Here is a 9,450-nt window from a genome sequence, read left to right on the forward strand (position 1 = left end):
AACCCTTCTGGGTATCCTAATGTGCAGCCCTCATTACTCTAATCAAGGTCAGTGGCTCTCAAAGTAGACCCTTCCACCAGCACCAGCATCCCAGGAAGCATGATAGAAATGTGAGCTCCCTTGGATTCCCTGTGCAGGGAGCTCCAGAAGTCAGTAACCTTGCAAACTAAGGTCTGAAAGCCATGCTGCAGGCTTTCTCCTTGGACATGGCTGCCCTACTGACTGAGAAGATGTCTGATTGATTTGAGAGTCTTTGAAACTCCATAATCATGAAGGAAGCTTCTAGTGCACATTTTCCTCCCAGCTAGGAAGCTGGTCCCAGAGAGTGTGCTGCAATGATTGTCACCTGGTCTTTGTGTGCCACTCTCTGTGTCTAGGAGAGGAGATCCATCAACTGGTTTCTTCCTCATGGTGCCCGGCAGGTGTTCCCCTTTCTGACAGCTGGTTTTGACCTACGATGACTGATAGAAAGTCTTCTGTGGCTGTGCCAGATTACCGCAAACATAATCACAGGAGTTAAAATACAAGTTCTGCAACTATTTGAGACACTTTGAGAAGCAAAGAGAGCATCAGCAAGAAATTAGAAACAAGTGTCATTGGCTTCATGCCTGGGGTGAGGACTTGACATAGTTGGAGGAAACACTGGCCCAGACCTGTATCTATCTGGGGCTGTGGGGGCTGGAGAGATGGCTCAGCCGTTAAAGGCTAGGCTCACAACCAAAAATATCTGGGGCTGTGGGACCACAGCCATGCTGCAGGCCTGGCATTTGGCTGGCACTGGAGGAACACAGAGGCATGTTTGACTCTCCCATGATACCATGCCTTTGAGAGGTTTCAAACAGGTTCTTTCCTTGTTAGCTCACGTGTCAAATCTGAGGCGAACAATGCCTAATTCATCCGGTGGCTGTGAGCACTGGGACACTACAGTTATATTTAGTAGATAGCAAAATTTGAACTTTGAATCTTGTCCTAGACTCTTCTGTACCCATGGGTCACAACCAGAAGCAGCTGGTACATTAGACTTTATGCTATCTTTGCTGCTAAGCTAAGTCGTTTGGGTCAGAAGCATTCCATGCATTTCAGAGCTAATACTCCATTTACAATGGGTTACCAAGTTGAAGCACCATCTTCATCCCAGGCCTGTGAGTGTATGTGAAGGCGTCCAGCACAGTGGGAACAGCAGCTATTCAGTATGCCACCAGTGGGGTTGGGGATTTAGTTCAGTGGTAGAGCACTTGCCTAGCAAGCGCAAGGCCCTGGGTTCGGTCCTCAGCTCCGGAAAAAGAAAAAAAAAAAAAGAAAAAAAACTATTCAGTATGCCACCAGTGCTGTGAACTGTTACCAGCTCGGTTCTCAGAAGGAGGATTCAGTAATACTCAGCCTTGTTGGATTCTGGTTCCAGAACCTTTCCCTTTTCCTCATGGCATCTTTCTTTCTGCCTCAGTCTGGGGCCTTTACCTTTCTACTCTTCTGAAGCAACTTTCTATGAGCAGTCAGCCAGAACAGCTAAGGGGCCAGAGAAGGTCAGAATATATGGTGGCTCCATGTACTATCATTCAGTTAGAGGCCATTTGGTAGAACGTAAGTCTTTGTGTGTGTGTGTGTGTGTGTGTGTGTGTGTGTGTGTGTGTGTGTGTGTATGTATGCTTGTATGTATATACCTGAGTATGTGGAGGCCAGAGGACAGACTTGGAGGTCATCCTTAGAAACGTCATTTACCTCCTTTGAGACAGGGTGGTTTGTTGCTCAGGAGTCCACTCATTAGGCTATGACTAACCAGAAGCATAGTCTATGCAACGACTATGCATAAATTATGCTTCATCACTTGGGTCTCTCTCTCTTAATCTTGTTAAATTAACAAAGAAAATCAACTGTATGATAGTCCTAAGATTACATTTCATTGTAGAATGTTCTAGAAAAATATTAACTTTTCACAGTGGCAACTTGGCCTCCCATCAGCTCCCACTATATTCCAAATCTTTTCTCCCCTGGCTTTGCCTGGAGAGCCAGGCCCCTGCCAAGGAATGCTGATTAGCTTGCTTGCCTCTACCCAACCTCACCCTCTCACCGCACTTGTCAAGGAAGGGAATTGTTCGGCCATTGAGCTTTATCTCGTTCTAAATTATCAGAAGAAAACAACAAATGTAAGTTAATGAAGATTGACTACCTGGCTGAAAGAGGGAAGAGATATTGAAGAGGGTTGAGGAAAGGACTTCCAAGATAGGAGGAAGCCCTAAAACCCAGCAGGATACATGCTTGAGACTGAAGCACCAGGAACCATTGTGATCACTAAGTGAGTCGAAGACAGGGAAGATAGATGCACCCTGATTGAAGCCTTCAGAGGTGGAGCCAGCATGCAGGGTACATGCGGGCAGATAGTGGCCTGGGCAGTCAGTGTGGTGCCTCTTAGTGCTAAGAAAGAAGGCCTTGGAGGAACTGGGAACACAGGGCAAGAGCCTCTTCTGAGGCCTAAATCAGCAGAAGGCAGATCAGAGGGAGAACAGGCTTCAGTACCTTTGAGACTGGAAAGTTAGAAGAATGGAAAAGTTAGCTATCAAAGAGCCGCCAGTGGGGCTGGAGAGAGGGCTCAGGGGTTGAGCCTTTGCAGCTCTTGTAGAAGATCTATATTCTGTTTCAGCACCTACCCAGTGGCTCACGACCATCCGTAAGTCCAGTTTCAGAGGATATGAGGCACTCTTCTGACCACTGGCGGGTACCAGGCATGTGTGTCATGCACATATATAATACAGACTAACACACACACACACACACACACACACACACACACACACACACACACACACACACAAATAAAAATACCTGTTTTAAAAAGAGCTGCCAATTTGGTGGGTGCAGAAGCAGGTGAGGGGAGTTGCAATATATTTTTATTTCTATCTTTAAACTACCACATAGGCATCTAGGTCTCAAGTATTTAAATCTAGCATAAGGGGCGGGGGTGGTGGTGAAATAACCTGGTCACTCTACATTTTAAAGAGCTCATATTTTACATGCTATCAATATGGGCTTTGCATTCTCCTTGGAAAATGAATACTCTCCCGGGTCCCATGGGAGCCGTTCCTTGTAGCATTTGCACAAGCATCTGAGCTGAGTGCTTATTAGATGGGATGAAGTATCGCCTAAGGTTAGCATCCGGACAGCACAGGCCACCCACTGGTCACGCTGGGAAGGAGGAAGAGGCCAAGGGCCAAGTGTCTTGAACTGGAAAAGTACGGTGTAAAATTAACAATGGTAACCCCAGTGGGCACCGCCGCAGGAGGGAAACAGCCTATGATGTCATAAGGGAGGGAGAGAGGCAGCATTTTCTCTCAGTGCTCCTAGTGTGACAGCTTTACAGTCATCATCCCGGTGGATCTGCGGTCGTTCCCTGGTGGCAGCGCTGCAACGGACTATCAGAAGCCCAGGGCCCACACATCCTTTTAGGCGAGCTAACTGAGGCTCTGTCAATGCTGGCAGAAGCCTGCGCTGAAACCTCACATTTGAAATCAGATCACTTCGGTTTTAAGAGAATCTTGGCTGCCAACACAGCCGTCAAAGAAATTGAAAACAAAACAAAACAAAAATATGTTACTGGCTTCTTAGTTTCTTGGGAATGGAAGGGTGAATACGTGTGTTGTCCCTAGCTGCAGTCCACGGAACGCCATGTTCAACGCACTGTGGAAGGAATCAGAGAACTGAAAACATCCGTGGAAAATCGAAGCATTTAAAAAAAAAGTCTAGAGAGGAAGAACTTCACAGTTTTTATTTTTCCCAATGAAATAAAACAAGCGTTCTTGGGAAACGTTTTGTTGTTTATTGAAAGGTATAACACATTTAATCCACCTTTCCAAATATGTCCTGGTTGCGAAAACTCTGAGAATCTATCCAAAAGAGTTAATTGGCACTTTTCTTTATATTAATCCTGAGATCTTTAGTATTCCAACATTCTTGAAAATGTCTGTCAGTGTTTATGGAACTGAGTTCTCTTAAAGCCAGTGAGGTGGTGTGTACATGTAACTGGGGTGAGGGTGGAGAGATCCAAGATGTCCTGGGCTAGTAAGTCCTTGGCAACTATGTAGCCAAGACCCTATCTTACAACAAACCAAATAAACAAAAAAGTTTTTTTTTAAAAAAAGAGCTCGGAGAGTATTAATATTAGTTATATTTATATGTCTATGTACTGTTTAATGTATAAGTAATCATCTGTAACAGAGTTTAGAAAAAATAGGGTATGGCCTGGGTAGATTGTGGCATACAGCTCTGAGTTTAACCCACGAGTTAAAACAAAAACAAAAACAAAAAACAATAAACAGGCAAAAAGAATCCTCTACAACATACAAGCCCTGTGCTTAGTTGTGTACATATTAAATCATCTGTATCAAAAATCCAAAAGCTAAAAAGCACCCGAAAGGAAGCCCTACATGGCTACAGAATTTTTTTAAGTCCGGTTTTTAAGTCACTGATCATGGTGGTGGTGGTGGGGGGTGTAGAGAAAATGTCCCAGTGAGTAAGTGCCAGCTGGGCAAACATGAGAACCTGAGTTTGAACGTTTGATTCCCACAATCCAAGTTTATTTGTCTGTCTGTCTGTTTTATCCAAGTGCTTGTTCTCTCAGGTCTGGGGAGGCAGAGGTAGGGAGGCCCCTGGAGCTACCAGATTAACTCCATTTTGCCTGATTTGCACATGCGCATGAAGACATTTACACATTTGCGCAGGAGCATCCTCTGAGCTCTCCTTCATCCTGTGCGAGGGACTCCCCTTCTTTCCCAGCTTTTCTTACAGCATCTATGACATTGCTGCATACCTACCTACTCTTGGCTGTCTTTCCATAATGTCTGTCCCTTCTGGAGCACATCCTTTGACCCCTTTCATGGAAGCTTCTTTAAAGGATTGTGCAGGGTGTTTTTACTTCACTCCTGCTCTTTTGCTGTACACAGAATGCTAGGCCAACGCTCTCTGCAGACTGTAGGTGCTGCTGTAGGTTTCCTCACTAGTCAGGCTTTTGCACCCACTGCTGAGATGTCTGCTCCTAGAATTTACTATGTCTTTCATCGAGAAACTGTCCCCCTCCCCTTGCATTTCGAACTTCATTTTTATTTTCTATTTTTGTCCTGGGTTTGAACCCAGGGCCAGCATGTGCTAGGCAGGTGCTTTGTTATTGAATCCCAGAGTAGTCGGTTTGGTTTTTGTTTTGAAGCAGTCTCTTACTAACTCACTGAGACTGGCCTTAGACTTACTGTGATCCAGGCCGACCTTGTACCTGAAGTTCTCCCGCAGCCTTCACAGCTTCAGGGCTTGAGTCTGCTAATACAGCTCAGTGACGGTGCACATGCCAAGCATGAGGGAGGCCCTAGGTGGGACACTAAGAACCCAGACCTCCACAACTTCCGTTGATACGTTGCAGCTCAGTGTGCTTGGCCTGGGTCTCCATTTCTCATGATCTATTTTCCTCGGAGCTCGTGATTTTTGACTTTGAAAACTCATATCTTCCATCTGCTCTCAAAATATATATCCTTACCCCCGGGCCTTTATTAATTTATTACCTACCCTCTCTTTTTATTAAGCACTTCTTGATAGTGTTTCTAAAGTGTTATTTTTACTAAGTGTTCCTACTCAGTGTTTACATGGCTCTGTTTCGTCCCCACTAGTTTGGCTTATTCCTTCAATGTCATCTCTCAAATTTCATCAGTTCTTTCTTTAGTTTTATTTATTTATTTTATTTTATTTAGTTTTACTGAGGTAGCCTGTTTTTAAAACATTTGCTTTTAGTTTTTTGTTTTTGTTTTTTTTTTTAATATCTGATGGTTTTGGAAGTATCTTACTACTTGTTTTTAAAGTATCGGGTAACATTCCCATTTTGGAAAAAAAACTCATTATAATTCCATTAACATTTTACACCTGGTGACTGTATCTGTATCTCCCATCTCAATATTTAAAATTCCCGATGGCCATATGCAGCTGTCCTTGCTTCTGCTGACTTGATCACGTGACCTGATCATCATGTATTTTGTGCTTTGGGGTTTCAAGCTTCCACTTCCTCCATTTCTTGGGGAGAAGTCCTCCAAGACCTGAATTGAAGGGGAATCCTTACAACAGAGTTTGTTTATGTCAAGGCCCTGCCTGTAGCTCCTTTCCCACGGAGGCGCTCTGGATTGATATCTTGCTTGAGTTTTAAGACAGTATCCGTTTTGGGGTACGCTCTTTCAAATCAATCGGAGCGGTAGACTTTCCTAACTGGGATTTTGGGAAACGTTGAATTACTCTGACACAGAGCCCAGGCACAGTATGCCCGCATTATTTCTCTGTGTTTTCCGAGGAAGATGTGCCCCTTCATTATTCTGGATTTCTGTGAGGTCCCAGTTCCAATTCCCTATATTGCTTAGGCCCCAATGTGGCCATTAAAACCCAAGCCTCTCAGTTATCAAGATTGGCAAATGCCCACAGGGAAGGCACAGATCGGTGCATCTCAACACCTGATTCCCAGCTCTTAACAGCTTAGCCATTTGTTTACCTTAACTATTAAAAAAGATGTTTATTATACTTCGTCCAGTCCTACAGGCACCTAGCCTAAACTCTTTTTTTCAAACAGAAGTTTATCGTTACCTGTGCTAATGTAGAAACTAAGACTCAGAAAACCTGATTGTAAAAGGTAGGTAGGGCAAAGGGAGACTCAAGCCCAGCTCAGACCGCCTTTGCACCCTTCATCCATCACCCAGGATGATAATGCCAGGCCTCTGGGAGCTGACATGTGTTGTGTCGCTCCTAATAACTCTTGAGGTGTTTCTGAAATTGGAAGTAAATTTCCTCCAAATCCTGATAACTGGCTAAAATAAGGTGAGAGTAAATCCCTGCCACAAGGTCATTTGGTGTGGTACAGCCATGAGACAAGAAGCCTGCATCTTTGATTTTCAAGGCTGTGGTGACATGGGTCAAACACTTAGCAGGGACCTTTTCTACAAGTGCCCTGTGGCTTCTGCTTCTGAATTTGCAAGCCCTGAGCACGCAGAACAACTATCTGTTGTAGTCAGACAGGAGGCTTCAGAACTGGGACGGGTACAACATGAAAAGTTCCAGGCCGTTCTCATCAGCCTGAGCCTTACTTACAGCACACCAGGAAAACAGCTAAAAACATACACACGCGCATTAGCTACGAATCCTCAAAAGAGCGAACCTGTTTGCATTTTAAAGGGAATCTGAGATGAGATGTAACTGGATAATGTTGCAACTAGAAAAATCTTAGAGCAGGTGAAGCAACTTGATATTTTAGGTAATATACTTAAACACAATTTCGGAAGTTCAATATCCTCTTCTCAAACAGCCCATTATTAACAGACCAAATACTGCGCCCCCACCCCCAGCCAAAAAAAAGCATGCGCACAAAACATTCAATAACCCAGGGCTACAGAGCGTGCTTTCTTTTGAATAGCTGAAGAAGAATCCTAAATTCCTTGTGAAACTGAGACATCATGAGCATTCCAGATATTTCTTCAATTTAACCTCGTTTTCAGATGGAGCACACTAGTTTTAACCCTGCCCGACCGCCCCCCCCCACCCCCGTCCTCTCACCTCACCACCCCCACTTAATTTAAGGACGGCCTAGGCTTCCAGCTTCCTGAAGAGGGCGCTATTGACATGATCAACCATTCTAAACGTTGGGAAGCATTCATAAATATGGCTTCTGCTTAGAAGTAATTAGGTGGATATTCGGGAGCTGAATTTAAACTCCAAGCAGGTTGATATCTATAAAGATATTTAATACTTTTAAAACCAGCATCTCTCTGCTGGCTTACTTAACAGAGAAGTCGGCTGGCTCTCCTTCCCTCCCCCTTTTATTATTTAATGAACAATTCCTCTTCTGGTCTGTATTAACAATGGTGCTTGGAACGTGGCATCGATAACACACTGTATGCCCCGTTGTGCTGCATGTTGAATGATTTGTGTGTCTTTGAGAAAGTCCAGCAACTCCTCTTAATCTGCTATCCTGGAGGCTCGGTAATTTACTCCCACAGTTCCTTGACATAACATATTTCATGTCAAGGAGGGTTCTTTTTTTTTTGTTAACTCTTAATAGAGATATTTTCAAACAAAGACAAAGGGCAAAAAGGCCTTCCTAGGGTATTAAGTGAGAAATACCCGTAGCTTATTTTTCTTTTGTATTATTATGAGGCGATTGATGATTGCCTGGGGCTTTGCTGATGAATCAGGCTTTTAATAAGTTTCAGTGAGAACAGAGTTCATGGAGATAGCTTAATTAATTGCTCTGTTGTGCGAAAGCTTGGGGAGATGGCTCTTTATTCTACTGCGAAGCGTGATCGTAAAACAGCACATGATTCTATACCACTCTAATGCTTACCGGCAAGTCCTCACAGAAACATTTCGGCCTTCTTAAAACAGACACTGTTAATAACCCTCCCAAGCTAGAAATGAAATAAGCTGCTGATTGCTTCTCCAAAGCAGCAGAGAAAAGCGATGTGTCCTTTGGGCAGCTCTACTGTCCTGCATCTATTGTCTAAAAATTCTTTCAGATAACTGGCAGACACTTCTCCCGTGATTACCTTTAATCTCGGGTTTGGCAAAGGGCTCTTTCTTCTCTCTGTCACTTGGCTGATTTCAAGCCAGAGTTCTCTATCCCGCCGGACTCTGCCCATGTGGGAAAATAAAAGCGTCACTTCATAGTACAGTGGAGTTTTCTCCTGATGGCTACAATTTACATGCCAGGAGCCCTCTAAGCCCTCCAGCACTTTCTTGATGCTAGGAAAGGGAAAAAAAAAATCAAACAGTTTCTTAGAATCTGGAGTGCTTTCCCTGCAATTGACAACAGAGTTCAGGTCAAGTTTGCGATTTGGACTCAGGCTTAGCCCACCCCCCCACCCCCCCACCCCCCCACCCCCCCACCCTCACCCCCACCCCCACCCCCACCCCCCACCCCCACCCCCGCCACCCCGTGCATGTTTAACTCTTTGAAGGATGGGTTGGAGACAATTTGCCAAGTCCTTCCTGTGTTTTTGTTTTGCTTTATGCCGACTGAATTTTTAAAAGTCTTCCCTGATAACATTCATTTGAAGATTAAAAAACAAACAAACAAACAAAAAGGGCAAGGAAACTCCCTCAGGGTCTTATTGCTTTTGTACAGACATTTATTGCAAGTTTTTCTTTACATGTAAGCATTATTTAGAGTATACTATAACTCTACCTTTGTATGATCAACCTGCTTCCCGATCTATTTCAAACTTAGTGCTGTGTTTTCATACGTGTTAGAGCGTGGACCTCACACCTCTTGCACTTTTGTGTTAAGTGCAGTGCACGAGATCTCCCAGAAACCAGGCGTTTCCCCCATTTATAAAAAGAACGAAGCCATTCTTTAGAGGTGATTTCCATTTAAGGAGCCCAGCCCAGTGCCTGGCATGGATATTTTAAATGATTTCTCTCCGGTCATTTCATTGGATTTGACTT

The sequence above is a fragment of the Rattus norvegicus genome, chromosome 4 (genome assembly GCF_036323735.1).
Source record: "Rattus norvegicus strain BN/NHsdMcwi chromosome 4, GRCr8, whole genome shotgun sequence".
NCBI lineage: Eukaryota > Metazoa > Chordata > Mammalia > Rodentia > Muridae > Rattus > Rattus norvegicus.